This window comes from Mytilus californianus, unplaced genomic scaffold, assembly GCF_021869535.1.
Source record: "Mytilus californianus isolate M0D057914Y unplaced genomic scaffold, xbMytCali1.0.p SCAF_5, whole genome shotgun sequence".
NCBI classification, from domain to species: domain Eukaryota; kingdom Metazoa; phylum Mollusca; class Bivalvia; order Mytilida; family Mytilidae; genus Mytilus; species Mytilus californianus.
Genome location: NW_026262701.1, coordinates 51,987,194 through 52,012,179, shown reverse-complemented (window position 1 = coordinate 52,012,179; position 24,986 = coordinate 51,987,194). Strand labels below are relative to the sequence as shown.

The following is a 24,986-nucleotide window of genomic DNA, read 5'->3' as shown; positions in this document are numbered from 1 at the left end:
TATGTCAGCGGTTTATTAAACAAAAGTAAGTTTAATACACGCAACAGCAATCTTATATCATTTTTTATGATTCTAATAGATTTAGCATATTTTTATATATTTTACTTTACAAAAAACTAAGAAAACAGCAAAACCTACACAAATGGTATGCGTTTTACAAAGAATCAACGAAACAAACCTCACGAATGGCTGCGAAATATTTGTTAAAATTGTCATCTGTGATGGTTCCACCCGCTGCATGTACAATTTTATTTCTGTAATATTTCAATCTAGATAAGTCTGCAGCTACAGATTCGTCGTGCGACTGCGGTTTATTCTCTCCTATTTGAAATTCTGCCAAATGGCGAAGTAAGCATACCATCAGCGTTAAATCAAGTTTTTTTGAAGATACTGAATAAAAAAAGGAAACATTCATGAGAACATACACATTATTTTTTGTTGCTTGATTTTTCTTTTGCTTTTCAATTAATACATTTTTGATCATCAAATTATCAATCTTATTAACTGTTACTTGTACAATGTAATTGCATTTCACATGTTTAATTGTCATTTTCAGTAGACTAATGTACAAACATTATAGCAGCTAGGAATATAATTTTACCGTCTACTGAGTTTAACAGCCTATACTGTGGTTCTTTTATTATTTTTTGCTGTTTTAAATCATTTATTTTTTGGAAATTTCTTCTTAACGTAGCTGGCAGTGTTGCAGGATAGAATTCAACATCAAATATCATCCTCACGAAATTGGAAGCAATACTGTTTATTATCCAACATAAATGTAAATAGTTTAGTTGTCCTTTTGTTGGATCTACAAAACAAAATGTCTTAAAATTAACAAAGAAAATAGAAATAGATATCTTAAAATGAAAATGGATACATTATACACATAAAAAGAAGAAATGCTGTACATGTTCGATGTCTGCGTAAAATATATTCAGTGTTTATCCAGCATAATATTTGTTTCTGTTAAATTATGAAGTAATTAGCAAAACATGATATAAGCAAAACGTCTGGAAAAGATTCGGTCATAAGAATATGAAACTTTGTTAAGGAATAAATGTTTCAATAAGATACCACGTCATGAAGGTCGGGGGAATTTGGACTGCCACTCGAGAGTGAAGGTATGTTGCATGCATAGGGACAGAAATTTTGCCTTGTAACAGTCCACTTACGAATCCCTCAAAGAGTTGTTGCGAGGGTTCTTAATGTGCAAAGAGCGTGGCACTTTCCTTTTACGAGGCATCGGATTAAATGTCCCATTTTGACAGGACGTGGCTTCGTTCATGTATATCCCGCACACCCAAACGGACGCTACACTTTGGCAAGGGTCCTACTGCCAGTCGGAAAAAGACCAAGTGACCGTATTTCTATATCCCAGTCAACCGTGGGGTTGCATCATTAAGTGATATTGCTAAAAATGCAACGAGTATTTGTGATAATAAGAAATTATTGAGAAAGAAAGGCTAAATGAACCAAAGAAATATTCAAACTCGATTAGTCGAAACAAACTGACAAGTTAACAAAACACAACATAGAAACTTAAGACTGATCAATACGAATCCCACCAAAAACCGGGGGTAATCTCGGGTGCTCAGGAAGGGTAAGCAGATCCTACTACACATGTGGCACTCATCTTGTTGGTCCTGTAAGTACAAAAGACCACCTTGAAGATTACTTGATATAAAAAGGCAATTAAAATACATTTACTTGATAGAATTAATCATAGTTTTTTCCCTTATTTGAGAAGTTATATTTGTTATTCAGATATTGAGATTGGATAATTATATGGACAATTATAAAAGCAAATAATTTACTACGTGTCTATTTAACACGAAAAAGGGTGTTCAAAATTTGTTCTTTGATATTTAAACTGACAATAAAAAATGGTAAAATGAACTAAATTTGTCAAATCAGGTAGCATTTACTTGTATTGTAATGTTGTTTTTTTTTGTAATAGTTGCAGTAGCGGTTTTAATTTATTAACATTAAAAAAAAGATGAAGATAAGAAAGAACGTGTACAATACAATGTCTCATATACTAGCAGTACTGTTTACATTTGATGATTTAACACTGATATGTGAAGCATTTGAATAGTTGTTACTGATGTAGCAGTGAATCTCCATCGTAACATAAATTGGGTCAGAATGTTCCTTTAAAGATGCGGATATTGCTAACAATTACTTCAATGTACTGAGCTAGCCACATCTATGAAGCAAGTTTTACTTTGTTTGTGCTTTTAATTAACCTTTTTTACTCGAGCGTCACTTATATGAGTCTTTTGAAGACGAAACGCGCGTCTAGCGTACACAATCAGAAGCCAGGTATCTTTGGTGGGTTTTTATATGACATTGCAGCAGTTTAGAAACTGGTATTGCAAAGTACTTTACACGTTCAAAGGCTACAATTAACGCAAAATCCTTTAAATGGAACAAAAATAGAAATTTCTTGTTGTAGAACTTTATATCTATTACAGGAATTGATTTATTTAGGAATAACAGAAAATGTGCTGAATCCTGAGATTTTCACGCAATTTATCATTTCCATTGGTCAGTAAAAATACCCAAAAACGCAACCATAGCAAAACTCAAACTTGATCTGTAACGTTTGATATAGCAGTATATAATATTAAAGTGCTGGAAACAGATTTTAAGCCATTTTTTACCAAGAGACAAAAACCAATCAAACCGAACACAACTTAATCCGTTCTATTTCCATGTACAAAACAAAAGTTGGGAAAACTGCAATTTATATACAATTTTCCAAGGTCATATTTTTTTTCAAAATAACCGTTCAACGAAGTTTTTGAACTCAGTCCGTGGCGTCTTACATCAAACATAAGGATGTAGTCAGGTGAATATAAAAAAATCTGGAATTTAAAATTTTAACTTTATATTAGAAGAGCATTATTAAAGGGACAAAATAAGCTAAAAATATTGAGAGGGTATGGAACTCCTTTTAGAGTTATTTGATTTTAAAAAATGGCAGGAAAAGGCTGACACGGACTTTTACCTTATATTTACATTGGCATTATTTGGGTCTCAAATCGTAAGAAAAGACTATTTAAAATCTGACTAAATTTTGATAAATGACCTGTTATGAGCTATGAAGTCTATGAAAAGAAAAGTGGGTGTTATGGGGCAAAATATTTTACCCTGTATCGTAGGAAAAAATCCAAGGAGTCCGAACATCTGACGAATATTCCTAAAGCTCACCTGACTACATCCTTAAAACAAACTATCTAATCAATAAAATAAAATTTCTTTACCTTGGATAGTCCCATATGTGTCCATCACACGCTTTTATAATTACTAGTTAACCTAAAATGATCGAAAAAGGAATGGTTAAATAGAAGTTTTTCATATATTTGTATTAAAATAAATAAAATTTCGCATTAAACATATCAAATCTCCGTGGGGTATAATACCATATGAACAATCTTGCACTATATACATTCTAATACTGATGACAACAGTAAACATTTTTGACAGAAATACAATTACACGCTGAAAGGAAGATTACATAATGTAAGCTTAAAGACCTGGGCCCGTATGCAAAAAAAACATCTTAACTTAAGTGTTCCTTAAACTTAGATTTCACTAAGAATTCCCTTAGTTAAGTAAAATTCTTAAGTCGTATGCATAAATTACTTAAGTCTTCACTTAACTAAGGAATACTTAAATCGGAACCTTTCTCTATTTATCTTATGATATATATTAGCTCATTGCATGTACTCATCCGTGTAAAAGTTTGATTTGATTATTTACATTGATTGAACAATACATACTTTTATTAAGAGCTGGGGTTAAATTGATGTAAACAATTTAAAAATACGTAATCAACTAAAATGTAGAAACAGATGACAAATTGGCGCATAAGAGAAAAGGTTGACGTTTTGATAGATGAGCACGGGAAGAAAAAAATTGTAATCAAAAACTTCCCCCTACTTAATCTTTAATTCATCTTTCAAATTCAAGGGTGTGTTGCTGAATGGAGGGGCCTGATTCTTTTCTGGAGACAACAATACAGTTTTAACTCTTACAATACATGGTAAAGGTTTTAATGGCGTAGTACCAGTGTAGCACTGTAAGCATGTGCTTACAAATAATTTAAAAAATCATTTTTTTTTCAATAAGAATTTTACTACTATCGTTCAGCTTCTGGTGCACTGCCGTCCCGCCTTCCAGACCCCCTTACTTACAATTTCTATTTGGGTTTGAAAAATCTATTTCGATTTGAAATAAACTTTTTTATCACTTCCCTTTTACAATTATAGTAAAAAAGAAGTAAGATTAATTTTCTATAAATTCCTATAAAAACAAGGGCATTTTTCAACAGTCAAACAATCTTTACTAAAACACACATTATAAGATTCATATGTTTACGGTAAGGTATTATCAACGTGCTAGCGCACTTTTGAATATTATACTGGAAAGTTATCACTGCTTAAAGATGACTCAAAACTGCATATTACGTTAATTCTTGCTAGATTTTAGACAAATTTGAGCAATTATCCCAAAATGGCGAGAAGGACAATTCTGTTTGAAGGGATTACTAAATTTTCTTTCAGATACAATAATTTATTTAGGTAAAGTCTTCTCTCTAATATGCAAAATTTCAAATATACAATATTTATATATGTATAGACACACCACACTGCGGTAAGGCGTATTATTGTAACAGTAAATTCGGTCCGGTAGTAAAAATTGACGGCGGCATTTTTTGCCTTTGGTAATCAAGTCCATGACCATGATTTTACTGGGAATGTAAGTCCCAGGATAAAGCAACTAATATCGATAATAATTATTATGTCAAGCCGTTGAAGGTTACATGGAAACTAATAACAAATAAATATGATTGTCAATGAACAACGAAAGTTATACTGTTGTACTAGCAACAGATCGTTGGCGTTTCAATGGGCAGAGTTGCCTCCCTGGAAATATCTGATATTGCTATATTTAACCATAATTATAGACATAAAACAGAGAAATATCCTACGAAAATAATATTAAATTCCACTAAAGAATGAGAATTGATGGATTTAATATATTTAATGAAGAAGGTGAACAAAGTGAACAATTATTTGAAATAGTACATTGTTTTCATTCCTTCTGAAGGTACGAGAATTCTTAGAAACAATAGCAACATGTACTTATAAGATAATCGTTTATATACGGTCTAAAGTGTAAATGTCTTGCAGATTTCTCCCTAACAAAACAGTTAGGCTAAGTTAGCATAGATGCAGACAGCAACTTCGAAAGAAACCAAATATTAGAAAACAAGTGGCAGAAATATCTTGAATATCATAACACGGTAATAACAAAATTTGGTATATAATTCGGAAAGATCCGATTGCCAAAATAATAAATAAAAAAACTATCTAAATCCAAACCTGATATTGGTTTAAAAAACAATAAGAATATTGGCAACATGATAATTAATCATTAAACCGAAGACATTGATTCACAATACCCCACCACGGGAGGCTTTAGTATACAATCATTATACTGTGAAACAGATGTAAAAAGACGTGATGCCGATTTATTTCAAGAGATCACGTACAAGGGAAAACTGAATGGTTCCTGTTATATTCATGCATAGAACCGACATGGTATCTACACAAACCTCTTCAATTGTTAAACATGGAGACATTTGTATATTATCAAATAGGTGTTAAAACATACACGACAGTCTAGTGTGAATTCAACAGTATAGCACTGATAACTACTATCTCTATTAGATCTCGTGTAGATTTATGATAGATTAGATTACGAGAATAAAGACAATAAGTCTTTTCAATATATATATGAATAATTAACCAAAGGTGCTGATCTACTTGGTCAGTTTCTTTAGTCTGTAAAAAGACTAGCTACAACGTAGACCTATATGCACGTGTAGTTAATAAATTAAATTAAAAAAAAAACTGTTATGAAACAGACACACATCTATCCATGATACTAGATACGAAATAAATAGCTAAAGGTCGGCCTCTGATGAGGGTTTATCTGGGAATACTCCCGAAAGAACCCGAAACATTGCATATTAAATTCTAAAGAATTAAGCAATAAAAAGTACGTAGTGTCAGGTCAGAAATAGTGATACCATACCATGAATAAGTGGGTTTATGGTCTTTTTATAAAACAATTTGAGTCTGTAAAAAGACTAGCTACAACGTAGACCTATATGCACGTGTAGTTAATAAATTAAATAAAAAAAAAACTGTTATGAAACAGACACACATCTATCTATGATACTAGATACGAAATAAATAGCTAAAGGTCGGCCTCTGATGAGGGTTTACCTGGGAATACTCCCGAAAGAACCCGAAACATTGCATAAGTGGGTTTATGGTCTTTTTATAAAACAATTTGAGTCTGTAAAAAGACTAGCTACAACGTAGACCTATATGCACGTGTAGTTAATAAATATGGTCTTTTTATAAAACAACTCCATGACCATGATTTTACTGGGAATGTAAGTCCCAGGATAAATGTTCCTAGTTGTTAAAATATGTGTGGCACTTATTGTCCTAGGAAAATTTATCCTAGGATTTGTGTTATTATAAAAATCTAATACATTTTATGAATGTAAAAATCTATTTTCCTAGTTAAATATACCCGTATTCTCCTTTTTTTCTAGGAAAAAAAGTCCTTTTGAAATTTCATTTCTAAAGACCTAGGCCCGTATGCATAAAGCTACTTAAGTTAAGATTTTCCTTAGTAAACACTTAAGTTAAGGAAACTCTGCCCTTTTTACCTAAGTGGTATGCATAAAAAATCTTTAACTAAGTATTTCCTTAGTAAAATCTTAGTTGTTTAAGTCACGCCCACAAAGCTTAAGTGGTATGCATAAAACGACTTAAACTTAGAAAACGCCTAAGATTTCACTTTAGTCTAAGGTACCTATAGAGCTACCTTAAATTTTCAAAAATAGTTAAAAATCAGTCGAAAGTATGCTTTTTTGGCAGAACATGAATATATTTGCTACAATTCAATTGCTTAATACTTATATCAGTAATAAAATACTAATACATCTTTTGTTTATAGTAAAATTCTTATTGAAAAAAAAATGTTTTATAAAATTGTTTGTAAGCACATGCTTACAATGCTGCACTGGTGCTACGCCATTGAAACCTTAATCATGTTTTGTTAACGTTTAAAATATATTGTTGTCTCCAGAAAATATAACATCCATTCATAATAAATTAAAAATTAAGTAGGGGGAAGTTTTGGATTACAAATATTTGTTTTCTTTCCAATGCTCATCCATCGAAACGCCAACCGTTTCTCGTCTGCGCCAATTTTTCATCTGTTTCAACATTGTACTATGTTACGTATTATTGAATTGTTTTAAATACCAACATCAATTTAACTCCAACTCTTAATAAAAGTATGTATTGATCAACCAATGTAAATATTCATAACAAACTTGTACACGACTGAGTTCCTGCGATGAGCTGATATATATCATAGTATTACGGTAATTAAAGAAAGGTTCCGATTTAAGTATTCCTTAGTTAAGTGAAGACTTAAGTAAGTTTATGCATACGACTTAGTGAATTCTTAGTGAAATCTAAGTTTTAGGAACACTGAAGTTAAGATGTTTTATGCATACGGGCCCTGATTATTTACATTGATTGAATAACACAAAATTGTATCAAGAACTGGGGTTAAGTATATGTAAGAGAATGTATCATGAAGTAAGGGATTATCATTCTCCTACAAACTTAGAATATTGTAAAGTGCTCAAGGCCCAAGTGATCCTCATGATTGATTGTATTCAAAAATTAGTTTCATTGTCAGTACAATGTTTATTATTAATGCATGATTTCCTTTTTAGGCATTTCATGTATGGATTAGTTTTAGTGATGTCAGGACTTCTTATAATTTGGGAAATATTTTAAAAAAAAAATGCCTTATAGACATTAGGTTACATAACAGTACAAAGAAAAGGTAGGAATTGTATAGGTTTCCTGATTGTGAGTATGAATGTAAATCATGTAATATTTTAGTGGGGAATTATCCTTTTTTTTTATATACAGTTTAAATCAATAAATACATTTGAGTTACAACTAATTTTATTTCACAGCCAATATTTTGGTCCAGCTTTTAAATCAAATACTATTTCATTATGTCAGGGGAATGTTCAAATAATATGACTTTAAAAGTTTTTTAAATATATTCATAACTTAAATTAAATTCCTGTTTTATTTTATTTTATCGGAATATTGAAAATAACTATTCTTCCCAACCTATAGTCCGGTAATCAGAGTTTTGGAAAGCTAAAGATTTAGGTTATTTTTTATTTTAAAACTTTTTTTTCTTTTTTTTTGCATTCATATTGTTTAATTTTTTAGTAATTTGAAGTGATTTATATTTTCATAATGATATTAAAGGTACCAATTTTAATGCACAAGTAAACTTTTATTTTAATTTTTTTGTATTTGTTTAATAATTCCACTTTTAGTCAGTTTCAATCAATGTGTGCTAAATCTTTTCAATCTGATAGATGTGCTTCATGTGTAACTCATTCATAGAAACTCTTTGTTTTGAACTGTAAGTAGGCCTAAACAATAGGATAATCCCTTACTAAGAACATGATTTACATTCATTCTTCACAATTAAGAAACACCAAATCCTACAATTTCATTGGTCGATAGCACTTTGCTATATTCTAAATTCTAAACAAATACGTAACCAACTAAAATAACCAAACAAATTGGCGCATAAGAGAAAAGGTTGATTTGGTGGGCGAGCGTGGGAAGAAAAAAATATTAATAATGCAAAACTTCCCCCTACTGTTACTAAAGGAGAGATGAAAGGTGGTTGGAAGGAAATTGATTGACTTATCGTCGATGTTTGCCTAAAGTCCAGTGGCAAATATGTCATGCATGTTCAATACGAGAACAAATTAACAATAGATAAAATAAGTGGATCTTGTAATAGACGCTTTCTGGGATGAAGATCAAGAAAATTTTGACTACCACTGGAAAATGAATGTATATTGGATAGGGTCAGAATTCTCCCTTGCAACAGCTAACATAGGGACCCCAAAGAGTTGTTGTATGTATTCTTAACGGTCAGAGTGTGTGGCACTCTCTCTACACGAAGCATAGGATTTAACTCCCTCGTCTGACAGGACGTGGTTGCGTACTTGTACATCCCGCACAGCCAAACGAACGTCCCGTTTTGGCAACAGTGTTACTGTTGGTCGAAAATAGACCAAATACCGTACTTCTGGTCGCCACTCACCCTTAGGGGTGAAAAAAATAACAAATATATAACAATATAATAAGTAGAAAAAAAACCATCAGGAGAGATTCTTAAGAGATCCAAAAGAAGTGGGACAACTTATACATGGCGTGATAAATTTAAATTATCAAGATTCCGAGTTATCCACTTGCGATTTATTCCTTTTAGCAAACAAAACTTTAATCACCCGAGGAGTCGCTGAATGGAAACTCAACATTATCTTGTAGCAAACCATCTAGTCTAATAATGGTATATGCTAGTAAACTCTTAATTAAAAAATAAATCCACGTCATCATATTTATAAAACAGATGTGTTCCATCTCTGAGGCACCGACCATTCATCTTTCATGGGAGATGCTGGATGGAATTGCAATATGTTTATTTTCAAGAGACAACAATATACATGTACTTTTTAACTCTAACAATACATGATAAAGATTTTTTTTTCATTTCGATTTAAAATAAACATTTTTCATCACCCCTTTTACAACAATAAAAAAGGGGGTATGATCATTTTCCATGAATTCATATCAAAACAAGGGTATTTTTCAAAAGTCCTTCAATCGTTTACTAAAACACACGTTATTATATTTATATGTATACTGTAAGGTATTATCAACATCTTTGCGTCTTTCCGAATATTTCGCTTGACAGTTATCACGCCGAAAGATGACTCAAAACTGCATGCATTCATGGTAGGTTTTAGAAAAAATTGAGCAATTATCCAAAACTGGCGAGAAGGACCTTCTTGTTTTATTGGAAGTTATAACATAAACTTCTTTCAGATACACCATAATTTATAGGTTTAAGTCTTCCTTCTATGCAAATTTGCAATATTTTTGTTAACAGCAATATATCACTAAATATATAAGGAAATACAAAAATATTTTGAAAACTGGTTATTTATCATGAGTATATCATATATATACAGACTTCGAATTCCACGGAGTAGGTCTTAAAATGTTTTGATTTTGTCCCAGTTAGTGAAACAAATTCAGGGAAAATTTGCCTAATATATGTAGAAAAAAAACAATATAATTGAAAATTAATCCCATGTCCCCCCTCCCTAAGAAAACAGGATTTTGCATGCCTATAGATCCTCATCGCTTCCTTCCTTCATACAAATTTGTACTAACAGTTTAAATCGATATCAGGCGTTGTATTTCATACTACTTGTGTAAGCAGGCACGAACAAATCAAACGAAATATAATTGCATGAAATGCGTGTACAAACTGTTAGTACTTTTCGGAATACACACTAACGAGATTGAGAAATACAATGTAAGGTAGAATGAAATTATAAAACAACCCTCTGTTATCTCTTGATTTTGTTGATTATATATAGGTGATTTTACAAAAATTACAATGATCGTTAATATTTAGCAATAAACAAACGAAATATTACTGAATATAATTATTATTCAATTAAATGGGAGCTAATCTATCCAAAAACGCATACATTCGAATGATTTTATATATTTTAGAAAACTTAAGGTAGATCTATAGGTACCTTATACTTAAGTATAATCTTAAACGTTTTCTTAGTTTAAGGTGTTTTATGCATACCACTTAAGTTGTGTGGGCGTAACTTCAACCAACTAAGATTTTACTAAGGAAATACTTAGTTTAAGATTTTTTAAGCATATACCACTTAGGTAAAAAGGGCGGAGTTTCCTTAACTTAAGTGTTTTCCAAGGAAAATCTTAACTTAAGTAGCTTTATGCATACGGGCCATGATTCCTTAAATTAATCATGCAATAGTAAAATTAAGAAAGGAACATTTGCAATAATGTACTCCATAAAAGTCTGTGATATCATTTTTCCTATGAAAAAAGTCCGTTTTATTATTAAAAAACGCCCATATTTTGTTAAAATATGAAATATTAATGACAACTGTTAAACAATTTTAAAACATATATAACAATAAAGAATTCCATTGTTTACATGTAAATGATTTCTTTCACTACAAATGTTCCTGTTAAAATAAAGGACATGAACGTTTTTACCTAGGAATATTGATGACATGGACATGAATTCCTAGGAAAATTAGAATGGGGACATAAATTGTATTAAATTAAAGATTAATGCAAAACTGTTAAACACTATCATAAAAAAAACATCAGATTTGTTTCTTCTAAATTTGTAAGTTTTCTTGAATTTAGTGATTTCATATGTACATGTATGCATGTTGTATTTACGTTTGCCTGATTGCTCTTTCTTATCTAATTTTCATAGTTTTACGTCATTGATTTTTAAATGTCTTAAATTTGTTATTGATATTTTTGTTGTTTATTTTATTTGTTTGTACGTACGTATGTTGTTTATTTGGGACCAGAGGATCGTATGAGCCGGGGAAGTGGGCAACTGCTTCCGCTTTCAAAATATGGGAGGGGGAAACATATTTTGTTGGAGTGGAGGGGAAATATATATATATATATAATAAAAACTATAACACAAATTCCCATACGTTTCGGCCATTACGGCCTTCTTCATTGGAATAAATTACAACATTGAAACAACAATTACATTGCTTGGATACATTACGTTATAAAAACTACTATGACGTTCATTTGCCGCGTGTTTTTCTTTTGTTTTATAAATATTTTCATTATCGTTCATACATTGTGTTGAGTCCATCAGGCTCTAAAGTTTTTAATTTTTTTATCCAAAAGGCTTCTTTAGTATTTCTGTAAATTTCTGTTCCAAATACTCTTTCTATGGCGGTAACTTTTAAATTTTTCATCGAATGATTATGCTGAATGAAGTGGTTGGATACCGGATCTTCTGTTTTCTTTGTTCGTATTTTTGAAAAGTTCAATAGTATCCGTTGATATAGTGTATCACCCGTTTGTCCTACATATATAAGTTTTTCGCATTTTGTACAATTAATTGCATATACTACGCCTACGGTTTTACAATTTATTTGTCCCTGAATGGTATATTCTTTCCCTGTGTTGTCAAAAAATGCCTTGGTTTCATTTATGTGTGAGCATAATGCACAATGTTTAACGCATGATCCACATCTATTAGTTTGTTTATTAAAATAATAGTAAATTATGCTTCTTGTGCACTAAGATGTCTTTTATGTTGTTATCGCGTTTAAATGCTACGATAGGCGGATCGGGGAATATTTTCTTTAGCCTGTTACATGTAGATTGATGGAGAATTTTAAGATTTTTTCTTAGAATTGAATGTATATTTGGAAGCGCTTTGGAAAAAATAATTACTAAGGGTACTCTGTCGTTTTCTTTCTTTGGTTTGTACTGTAATAGATCTTCTCGGTATAAAATGTCGACTTTTTTTAATTGAACTTCAGTTGACAAGTTATTGTATCCACGTTTTCTCAGGTGCGTTTTTATTTCTTCTCTTCTTATTTTGTAATTTTCTTCTGTTGAGCAAATTTTTTTGACACGAATACCGAGTCCATATGGTATAGCATTTTTTGCAGAATTAAACAATTTGGATGGCTTGACGAAACATGTAAGTACTGGTGTTTATCTGTTGATTTTGTATAAAGATCTGTTTTAAGTTGTCCGTTTTCTATAAGTACAAACACATCAACGAATTATTTTTTTTCAGTTGAGTAACTCATTTCTGTTTTAATTCGCGGATGTAAGTTATTGGACATTTCGTGAAATTTTTTTAATTCATCTAAACCATGTTCCCATATTCCCCAGATGTCATCAACACATCTCCAATATGAAAACGGGTGTAAATTGCTGTTTTGAAATAAATGTTCTTCCCATTGTCCGAGGTAGGTGCAAGCATAATTCATGCCTAGATGGGAACCAATAGCTGTTCCTTCGGTTTGTAAAAAGTGCTTTCCGTTGAAGCTAAAATTATTATTTTCAATGACTAAGTCCATCATTTTAAGTACATCTTCAGTTGGGATTGATGTATCAGATCGATTTTCTAATGCTGTTTTGCATGCTTCTCGTGCTTCTTTTCTTGGTACACTTGGATACAATTTAGTTACATCTAAACAAAACATTATTGCGTTGTCCGGTAATGGCTGTTGTATTGCAATCATTCAGAGACTTTATATATATATATATATTTTGTTGGAGTGGAGGGGAAATATGGAGAATGTTGTTTGTGCTGTATTTAGACCACTCTACCAAGAAATTTGTTTTGCGTGCACACGTATAAAAATTGCGGTTTTTATCCAACGCAATCATAGGTTTGAACGTTGTTTTCAATTTAGACTTGTTTATATTTTTTCGTTTGGGCTTGTATTATATTTGCCTTCGGGTTTATATGATCCGTTCATCCTATTTAAACTCTTTCAAAATTCAAGAGTCTATCCAAAATTGAGGTAAATTATATGGCCTTCCAAATACCGTTTCGATTCCTAACATCACTGAAGAGACATTAATTGTCGAAATCCGGATATGGTGTACAAATTTTTGCACCTCATGTTTGCGGTATACCATCTTTTCCGCAAGTTTATTGTTTTCTGTTTGGTAATAAATAAAAAATAAGATCTATTTTGTTTCATCTTGTGATCCGTTTATTTGGCAATCGCCAATGGCAGTCAGCAGCGTTTAAGAACATCAGTTGTTCGACCTGCTAGTCAAATGCGTTTTGTTAAAATATACTTTTTCACTCATTTGGTCTTTTGGAAAATGTTGTTAGTGCTGTATTTAGACCCCTCTACCAAGAAATTTGTTTTGCATGCACACGTATAAAAATTGCGGTTTTTATCCAACGCAATCATAGGTTTGAACGTTGTTTTCAATTTAGACTTGTTTATATATATATATATAGAGAGAGAGAGAGAGAGAGTCGGAAAAATAGATAATACCCGTTCCAAAAACTTTCAAGAGTGAGGGGCAAAACTATGTTTTACCTCTCCCCTCCCCTTCTGTTTTGTTATTGAAATATAAGGTGGCTATCATGAAGGACATAAACTTAAAGTCTCCCCCTTTTAAATCTACTCCAACGTCACTGATATGTATCAAAGTAATAATATAATCAACAATAATTTAACTCGGAAACAGCTTGGAGAATTAAAAAGCTCTGGTGTTAACGCAAAATCTTTAATTTATTAAATACTAAATATCTTCAAACATTGTAGTACAAAAACCAGTATGGACCATTTTTTAATTGTGTAATCGTCTTCCAAATGCCAAAGGTATTACTTTCTAAGTCAGATACAAAACAAAGTAACAAAAGAAATGGGCTGGTAAGAACCAGCCGTATAGTTTTTCTGCACTTGTAGTCAGGAGAAGGTCATCGGCTATCGCTTCGGACATTGACCTGACTATTTGTGCAGAAAAAATATACGGCAACGGTTGTTACCAGCCTGGTTTTTTTTTTTTTTTTTGTTACCTTTGCTCTGTATTTAATACAAACTCATGTGTTTTGTTTATTTTTACTATATTCTGCAGACTGGGAAAAAATAGCACATCAAAATCCAGGCAAGTTTTTAATTTTCTAAGACATTGTCTACATACAACTGTAATATATCTAGGCCCAGCCATGCCTTAAAAATGTCCTTGATGGATCGGTTTGTCTGTACTCAGACCATACGGCCATATTTTTCTATTTCTTTTGATGAACCTTAGATAATGCATAGATGTAATTGTTTTGGAGATGTGGATAGTGATTTATAACAATCTTTAATTTTTAGGGGAAATTCTTCAGAAGAGCTTATGTTTAGCAAATTTTGTTGAGCTATCTCCTTCGTTCCGAAACTCCAATATAACGTTGCATGCAGTGTTATTGTTCTTATATGAAAACATTTTAGCGGGACACCATGGAAGTCCCATGACTATCTTGATTAAAACACTGTGCGGGACAAATTTGCCATTCCAGAATTGGCAAATCTGACTTTGTTGTTTTACAAAATAACAAAAAACAAATTTGGCAGAGATAGATAATTAAAAAAAAATATATATGTTTCCCCATATGTCACAACATGCCTCTGTTGTCACTGTTGTCACTACAGCTGATTAAAATTACATTTCTCATTGGAAATTTAAGAATTCCCTTGGGAATATTAGAAGTTCCAATGGGAAAATTTAAAGTGCCTATGGGAACTACAATTTCCCATGGGAACATTTGTAAAGTATTTGTTCCTATAAGGGAACTGATTTTTTCCATGGGGAACATACATTTTGCCCATGAGGACCATTTTTTTTCCAATATAATTTTGCGGAACTTGTAAAAGAGTTATGACATAATGCATTTGGTCTCTGGTGGAGAGTTGTCTCATTGGCATTTATACTTGTATTTGTATCCATCTGATTAGTTAAGCCTCTTTCAACTAATTTTTATAGTTCGTTCTTATGTTGTTCTGTTACACCACTGTCCCAGGTTAGGGGGAGGGTTGAGATCCCGCTAACATGTTTAACCCCGCCACATTCTATATGTGCCTGTCCCAAGTCAGGAGCCTGTAATTGAGTGGTTGTTGCTGTTGATTATATGCGTTATTTGTTTATTGTTTTGTACAGTTCGTGTAGTGTCCTGTTACACCACTGACCCAGAATTAGGGAGAGGGTTGGGATCCCGCTAACATGTTTAACCCCGCCACATTCTGTATGTATGTGCCTGTCCCAAGTCAGGAGCCGTTTGTTTATGTGTTACATATTTGTTTTTCGTTCATTTTTTGTACATAAATGAGGCCGTTAGTTTTTTCGTTTGAATTGTTTTACATTGTCATTTCGGGGCCTTTTATAGCTGACTGCGGTATGGGCTTTGCTCATTATTGAAGGCCGTACGGTGACCTATAGTTGTTAAATTCTGTGTCATTTGGTCTCTTGTGGAGAGTTGTCTCATCGGCAATCATACCACATCTTCTTTGTTATAACTAATAACCGAAATCAGTTTATAGCATTTTCATTTGGATTATTTAATTACACTAAATAAAACGGGTGCCACATGTGGAGCAGGATCTGCTTACCCTTCCGGAGCACCTGAGATCACCCCCAGTTTTTGGTGGGTTCGTGTTGCTTAGTCTAGTTTTCTATATTGTGTCATCTGTACTATTATTTGTCTGTTTGTCTTTTTATTTTTGGCCATGGCATTGTCAGTTTGTTTTCGATCTATGAGTTTGACTGTCCCTCTGGTATCTTTCGTCCCTCTTTTAAAGGTATTTGTATCATACGTTTACATTCAAAGTTCTTTGACTGTAAGTAAATGATTGATAAAAATACATTGATGGTATTGTATCGTCGTAGATTAATTGGTTACAGTTTGTTGTCCAGCAGCAAGTATTACACATCGATGACCACTTAGATGTTCAACAGATTCAACCGAAAATTAAAGTTGGATTCAATGAAAATGCAGTTCATTATGCTACAATTGTAACCTTTAATTCATATATTTTAACATTTGTGTCGAGGAACATAAAAAAGTGACATGAATATATATGCATTGTTTCGTTCTAGACTGAAACGGTGAGCGTATTTCGGCAATAGGTTATGTCTACAAGAAGATATTATTGTGAATTCGGGCAAAATTAACCTATGTTCCAACTTTAGTCATTAATATTGGGTGCTTGTGGAAAAGAAGAAAATACAATCTAGAATGATCGTGCTGGGTTCTTGAACAAAAAAAACTCCCGAACTCGAGGACAGCAAGCTTTCGAGACTAAATTGCTAATTGTTAGGAATATTAAGTACAACAGTCGTATTCATAAAGTTTTAGTTTTCTATGTCGTGTTTTATGAACTGTTGTTTGTCTATTGGTCTTTTTTCCTTTTTTTTTTTTTTTTTTTGGCATGGCGTTGTCAGTTTATATATTTTCGGCTTCTGAGTTTGAATGTCCATTTGGTATCTTTCGCCTCTCTTTTTCAAACATGTATGCTGCTGTTTTCCAAAAAAAATAATTTTGAATGTTGAATTTAAGGAATGAACTGAACTTTACAAATTAAATCTTTCTCGTTTGCTTTTGATTGATATCATCCTGAATTTCATATAATCTTGTTCGCTGAACGGCAAACGATCAGAGCCAAGTCTGTGTATTTTGAAATGTAATTTATAGACAAAAATGAATAAATCTGTATTAATTTATGAACATGGGAAATCATGAATCGTATTTTCGTAGTTTCCTTGAATTTATGAAATTGAAATAAAATTATTTTTAATATAGTTATTCTTTTTCATCTGCGTAACTCGATATGCGTGTTTTTCGCCACTTTACTTAAAAGATTGTTTTATTTCTTTCATTCGATGAAATTTTCTAATTCAATTTGTTAATTGTTTTTCATTTTCGCAAACACCTTTGAAAGTCTTGTAAACTATGTCTTTTATGATCTCTCAATTAAATATCAAAATTGTTCCAATATGCAAATTTTATTGCATTTGGTGGATTTTTTTTTTTGCGCTTGGTAGGTGGAAGTTTCATTATTTAGCTCTGCCAAATCTGTAAATATGAAGATCCCAGAAGTTACGCGTCAATGTCAGAGGAGGAACGACAGCCTTAGGTGCTGTGTGCAAATTTTTGTAGGTCACGTGGTACGATTTTAGCGTCCCTCGACAATTTTGAATCTGGAAAAGATCGTTTGTTCATGTTGTTATATCAAATATACTCTCTTGCACTCGCATAAAATATAGAAAGTTTTTAAATAAAAAGATTAATCAATGATAGAAGATCACTTTATATGAAATATTTTCTTTATGTTTTTTATCTTTAAAGTAAATCTTATCAATAAAGAAATGCACTGTAATGGCGGGAAATTTTATTCCATCTCTCCGAAATCACGAGACACAGATTTCTGTAAATTTTACAAATGTCAGCACGTGGAAATCATTCAAATTTATGTCAATCAAAGAACACTATTCGAACATTCTAAATCTTCTTAAGTGTCCTTTAAGTCTCCAGCCGTTGCTTCGTAACAGAGACATATAATATATTATATGTCTCTGTTCGTAATAAGTCGCTAAAATATGATTTCCGGTAAGTAAAATATCAAAAATATAATTTGTCAAATCCGCGAGTAATTATGTTATTTTAGGCATATAAACTCTTATGTATTTTAATTATTTTGAAAACAAAATGAAAATTTTGTCTTATGAATAACCATCATGAAAAAAATATAGTTTTTTTCATAATTGAATCATGCATTATTTGTGTATTGGGTTGCTTAATTGCCTTCTCTCTAATAATATCTCTGTTTTGTTTACTGACAAATGACGAAATAATGCAATATTTAAAATTCAGTATTTTACAAAACTTTGTCCCGATTAAAAACTTAAAACCGACTGAATAAATTGAGAATTCAGTGAATATCGATGTAGAAATTAGCCATTGGTAATAAACAGTCAGTTTGGGTATAAATATGTTTATTGCCAAGAAATATCTAACAAATTTGTCTATTATGTATGTAAAAAGTATATGTATATTGCATGATCAGCCCTTCTGTATTTACTTGTTTTTTTAAATTGATTCAACCATAGATGTATAAACCCATATCTATGGGTTTATACATCTATGATTCAACAAATTTCGCTTGTCCAGGTGTCATTAACTTTCTGAATGTTGAAGAAAAACAAAACTTTAATAAAAGGATGCATACTTATTAAGTGTTTTCAAAAATTTAAGTGTTATAAGATTTGAAGAATTACGCAATCTGCGCGTCTTATCAACAGTAATGCAGTATATGTAATGTTACATCGTTTATTTTTAATGCTTAGAAGTGACGTGTGACTGTTATATACACATACATGTAACATTAAGCTTGCATAAACACACAAAAAAAGTTTATTTGAAAAATCAAAATATTATAAACAATTATATTTTTGGCAAACCTTGTTTAATAAGGTTTTTGATTTGTCTGTTTTAAATGAAGCCATTTGACAAATTTGACAAATCTACATATAGTCGGGAGAAATTATCTTGCGTTTCATTTCATATGAATGCTAAAAAAAGTAAAAGCCCAGACCCTAATACGTATTTCAGTTTTTAAAAAAATTAGGGGGCGAAATAACTTAAAGCCTCCCCCTCTCCAAAAAAAAAAGAAATAGGAAAAAAATGTATATATCATCTAGATTGTTTTCATAAGATTGAATGTTTTACAGTTGTTTGTGTAAAATAAGATTTTATTTCCAGTTTTTTTTTCAAAGTTTCTTACACCGGGTTCATTTTCTTTCGGTTTTGATCTTTTCATTAGGTTTAATAAGTAAGAGTAAGATTTAAATCCATAATAATAAGTTTTTTTTTGGTTAGTAATACATCATATAAATTCCTGAAACGAGTTTTATCTAAAAATTAATTACACTTAGAAATAAATTTTGAACCATGAAATTGTTATCATGTAGCTTTAGTCGTCTGTCCAACTTAGTATGGTCCTGGATATGCATGAAATACTTGTCACTGAACGTTAAGCAAACAAATATTTACCAATCCATCTGTAATTGCGCTATCATCTGTTACATACCCGTCATTTTGTCATATGTTTGGTACTATTCTTTAAAAAAAAAATTCGTGTTGTAAGATTTTTTTCTACATTTAACTTGTTCTTGTCTAGTATTAATTCCTTGAATAGGTTAAAAAGTAAAACTAAATCCCATAAAATTAACATTTGTTGCATTGGTTCTCTGAAATATGTGTTTGCACATTTGAGCATGTATAACGACCTAATAAACACTCGTTTTGTGCAGAAACAAAAATAAAAAATTGATATTATGTTCATTATGTAGAAAAAAGCACAAATTCATAAAAATTAACTTTTATTCTCCTAGATAAGAGATCAACATCGATTTTAAATTGAGAATATCAGTTCTTTACATGTAGCCATCTTGACGGCTTCCCGATTGAAAAAACCACGATATCTATAAACCACAAAGTACCAAAACAAGCAGGGACTAACGTAGTCTTAATTCAGTGTTAAAATCACTTGTCAAGCGAACGGTTGTTTCACCCGGCAAGTTAATGACAAAAGCAAACACAGTTTCCCGGGTCCTAAAAAAAGAATTATACCAGATATGGTTGTACTAGCTATCGGCAAACTTTTAAAACTAACTTGATACGGAACAATGTCTAAAAAAAGGTTTAAGAACTGGAAGAGTAGGCCGATTGGGTATCTATTTTTGAAATAAACTATTGCCTGTCGTTTTTAAACTGTTACTAAGTTTATGAAACAGGTAAATATATAAGGAATAAGTTTAGAGCGATTACTTTAATGGATTCTCTCAAAGTTTGAAAGTCATAATTAACGAGCGGTATTCCGTGTAAAATTGTTTTCAAAAATATAATTTGTTCATAACTCTTTTATGTAATACATTTATTAAATAGGTCCTTTCCTAATTTGATCATCAGCACGGCTAAAGGAATTATTGCTAGAGGTATTATGTGGTGACACGTCCAGGTATTCAAGCGATTTCCTGTCGGTTAAAAACTCTTATTACACAATTACATGATGCAGGTTCATGCATCGTTTCACTTCTGAGTGTATCAGTGTACACGGTAGGTATAACTTGGAACTTTCCATTTAAAAAGTATCAGGTGTAATATACATCATGTGTACATTTTTTTCGTCTCGAGTCCGACAGTGATACATGTACATTAGTCAATTTACTAAACTCATACGTGTATACAATTTTACTACCACTTGTTTATGAATGACATTTCTGGTGTAAAGAATGATATTTATGAAAATCTAAATAATTCCAGCTAGGGTAAAATTTGGAAAAAACTAGGTAAACTATATACTCGTTGTCAATAATTATGGAAAATTTGAAACATATAAATATTCTATTTTATTTCACAAAAATGTACGCAATTGTAAAATCACAGATTTATATTTCAATTAGATTGTTCTAGAACAGTTTAAGAATTCGTTTTCACAATTGTTAGTTATATTGTAACTAATAATGTGAACCTGGTGAAATAGCACGTAAAATTCCGACTAAGCGTTACTATCTTGTAAAAAGTAGGGTTCTATTTATACCTATTGCCAATTTCCTGTTCCGACATGCCACTGGACATTTAAATTCCATTCCATCATTATTATCATCTTCGTCAAATATTGCTGGTGGTTTTTTACATGAACATGCATACACTCCAAGTTATCCCTATTTTATCTCATTTATATAAAACTTTGTATGTATAACAATTTCCAGTGACTGTTTTCATACATTAGAGACATATAAAACCAAGGACGTAGAACTAACATGATGTTAAAAGGGTAAGTTACCATTTTTGAAAATCATTATAAATTCATCTACTGTACCAATACTCTTGAATTTTTTTTTAATTCATCCCTCCAGGCAGTAAACTGTTTGTCTACATTTGTTGAGGCCTCCCCTTCCGTCTGTTAATTGCCTATAGCATGTATATTCTAATTCCTAATTATTACATATTTAATGTAAACATCCTGATCATTACTTCTTCTAATTTCACCTTTGCACGGTCATGAATTCATGTTCAGTAAATACAAGAAGGTCCTTCTTTATTCTTAAATTTTATACAATTTTTTTTCTATTCTTTATTACTTTTTTACCCTTTATTTTGCACTTTTTGTCCATTATTCTCTATTCTGTTAATCCCATTCAGATCCTCATATATCATATATTTTATAAATGAATTATTGGTATAAAAATATTTTTGATATACAAATGTACTTTAACATATTTACAATCAATTCTGGGACGACCATGTTACTAACTTAGTCAATTTTGTGACAACTCAACTTGTTAATACAAAATTTAACATTTAAATTTCATGATAGTGGGTCTGGATTTTTTTTTTTTTTGGGGGGGGGGATCTGATCTCTCATTTCTTTATTCTTAATTTTTTAGACCATTATTCTCTATTCTTAATATTTTAGCACCCCAATATTCTCCATTTTTTAATTTTTTTTTTACTATTATATTTCTCTATTCTATTTGTTTGTTCTTTGTTCTGCACCTTTTGCCATTATTCTCTATTCTGTAAACTCCGTCCAAACCTTCATGAAAAACACTACAATGTTGCTTACAGATAAAATCTCTCATATTTAATGTTTTAATTTAAATAATTATAACAGATGTAACACTTGTACATTAATCATGTTAAGGAAAATAATACATAAAAAAACATTAACAAGCCAATAACATGATGAAAAGAGATGTGGGATACATCTATAAGATATCAACCTTACAAAACTGCAACCAAAAGACATGTAGATTAAAAAACACTCAAAAATCAAAAGTTCTTAAAAATTGAATCAATGACGGACTCAAATGTTATAACCATAATATTACAAATCTGTTATGTGGATGACCATGCAAGCAGATATTCCTTATGGAGCTTCATACAAAATGTATATGATAAATGCATCGACATTTTACAAGTTTCACCCCCAAACGTTGGCTTGTCAGGCCCCCCTTTTCATAATCCTGAATCCACACCTGTTTGGTACATATCCATAAGAGACTACAGCCCAAAAACAATTAAAAGAGAATATGGACCTTTTCTAAGAGGGCACTAATTTATATAAAAATTGGCTGATTTTACCGGAAATTTTACACAAATTTTTAAAGGGTCTAAATAGTAGCTAGAATTTTAAATCCAAGCTTTGACAATACATGTAACGAGAAAAAACCCATATCGAATAGTCAGCTATAATAAAAGGCCCGACATGTGAAACAAATTCAAACGTGAATGCTAACGACCTAATTTATACAATACAATTTACGAAAAACAAATACAACAGACACAACCGAAAAAAAATTTTGAATTTCTGTCCTAACAATTTTATTACTTTCAAATTTAAAACTAAAATATGCCCTGTGTTAAAAAAGTATGAGACTTTTAAAAAAAAGTATAAATAAAAATGCATGCACTGTTTTGTACGGGCGGAATTTGAGATGTCGTCCTCATTCCAAACTTCAAGTCTCTTACTTAAGACCATTAAAGGTAAGGACAATATATCATTTTGAAACTAATGTGCATTATCACTGTAATGTATGAATTACATTTTGTGTAATAAATTCTGCTACGTGGAAGTATTTGGTTTATTTTAGAACTTAAAATTTTTCGTTATTTTACTTATAGACAATTATAGAAGAAAACTAAGATTTGCATTGTATATCTGTCATTATTCACCAGAGAGTTGAAAAAAAGGAGAAAAATACAGTTACTTTTGTTTTTCATATTGCGAGATAATATAAAATTGTTCTTTTTTTAACATTTTCCTTTATAATATCAAGCTCTCTACATTCTCTGCTATGGATATATTGTTTCCCTATAAGAATAAATTTTTGACGAGTTTAACCTCGACATATCTTTATGGTCCTATCACCAACATGAAACGTTGTCAGTGGTAATCAGGGTTATCATTTGTCATGTTTTAATGTTTTTATTCTTATTTAGTGAATTTAGTTTTGATGGTAATTTTGTCATAGTCTCTATTCAAGATATTGGTGATTTTAAAATGACTACATCAGCTATTTTGTGTTGTTGGATTGCGGTCTTGTTGCTTTATATTTATACCTTTATCTCCTCTTATTTATATTTGTTTTCAAATAACGTTGGTGACATACATTTTGTCAGTATTTTTTTTAAGTTTTATACAGGTCGAGGCAAATAATATATTTGAAATCCTTTCAAGACACAATAATGCCTTTAATACGTATTGTTCTAATCATGCAGTCAGCATTTAAAAGGATATTTATTTTTATGGAACAATTGAATAAGAATTAAACGAAATAATCAAGGTGTTCATAAATATTGAGAAAGAATATTTTGTTGATCACAACACACACACACAACTTAATTTAAAAACTTGATTCATATTTTACTGGATAATCAGAGTTTCATAGAAGAAAGAATATTTTGTTGATCACAACACACACACACAACTTAATTTAAAAACTTGATTCATATTTTACTGGATAATCAGAGTTTCATAGAAGATGCATGTTGATTGCAATTTTCTATACGAAACCATATTGATATCTTTTTGAAAACCTGCTAACTGCAATAATTTAACATAAATCCTGTATTTTGCAGCAAATTTCATTTTTTAGGAGAAAAAAAAAACATTCAAATGGAAAACATATTCCTATAGAAAATTATATGTTCCCATGGGATCAAAAATTGGTCCCATTGGATGAAAAAATTGTTCCCATGATAACTTCTAATATTCCCATGGGAAATGTACTTTTAATCAGCTGAAGTGACAACAGTGACACGTTGGAACACATGGACAAATTTAATTTTTTTGATTATCTATCACTTTGCCAAAAAATATTTTTGTTATCTTGTAAAACAACAAAGTCAGATTTGACAACTCTGGAATGTCAAACTTGTCCCGCACAGTGTTTTAAGATAACACAAAAATGTCATATTTGAAAAAAAAAATAAATAATTAAAAGTCAAATAAACTTTTTTAAGGATCCCTCAAACGAGTCTTACGTATAATTCGTCAACCGTATGTACCTGTCGTCAAATTGTAAGAAAGCTCTATTATAACGGACGTTGCGTTATTTCTTTCGACATAGGATTTTTCATTTTCTCCCTTGTTTCTGCTTCTGATTTTAAACGTCATAAAGTTTTTAGAATTTGTATGTTAATTTTGCTGTTTTACTTGAATGATATATTATATTATGCATCAATAAAAAATTCTAGTAAACTTACCGGAAACAAATAGCCGTTTCTTTTTTTTACAACGTTAATAAATATACGAACTTAATTTTTGTATATTATTTATTTAGACTGTAGTTAAGAATTTCCTAAGAGATCAAACGTCATAAAATTGTTTGGGGTCTCTTTAATGAATTTTCAACATGTTCAAATCTTCTGTTGATAAA

The 24,986-nt window shown here is 31.1% G+C and overlaps 1 long non-coding RNA gene across 1 annotated transcript; it reads right to left on the bottom strand.

Annotated features, from left to right (window-relative positions):
- On the bottom strand, positions 1–24,876 carry LOC127702482 (uncharacterized). The gene is made up of 3 exons (XR_007982441.1): positions 24,814–24,876; positions 3,267–3,318; positions 1–808 (listed from the first exon to the last, which is right to left on the bottom strand). It is a non-coding gene; the product is annotated as an uncharacterized LOC127702482 (long non-coding RNA).
- Positions 24,877–24,986: the final 110 nt, after the last annotated feature.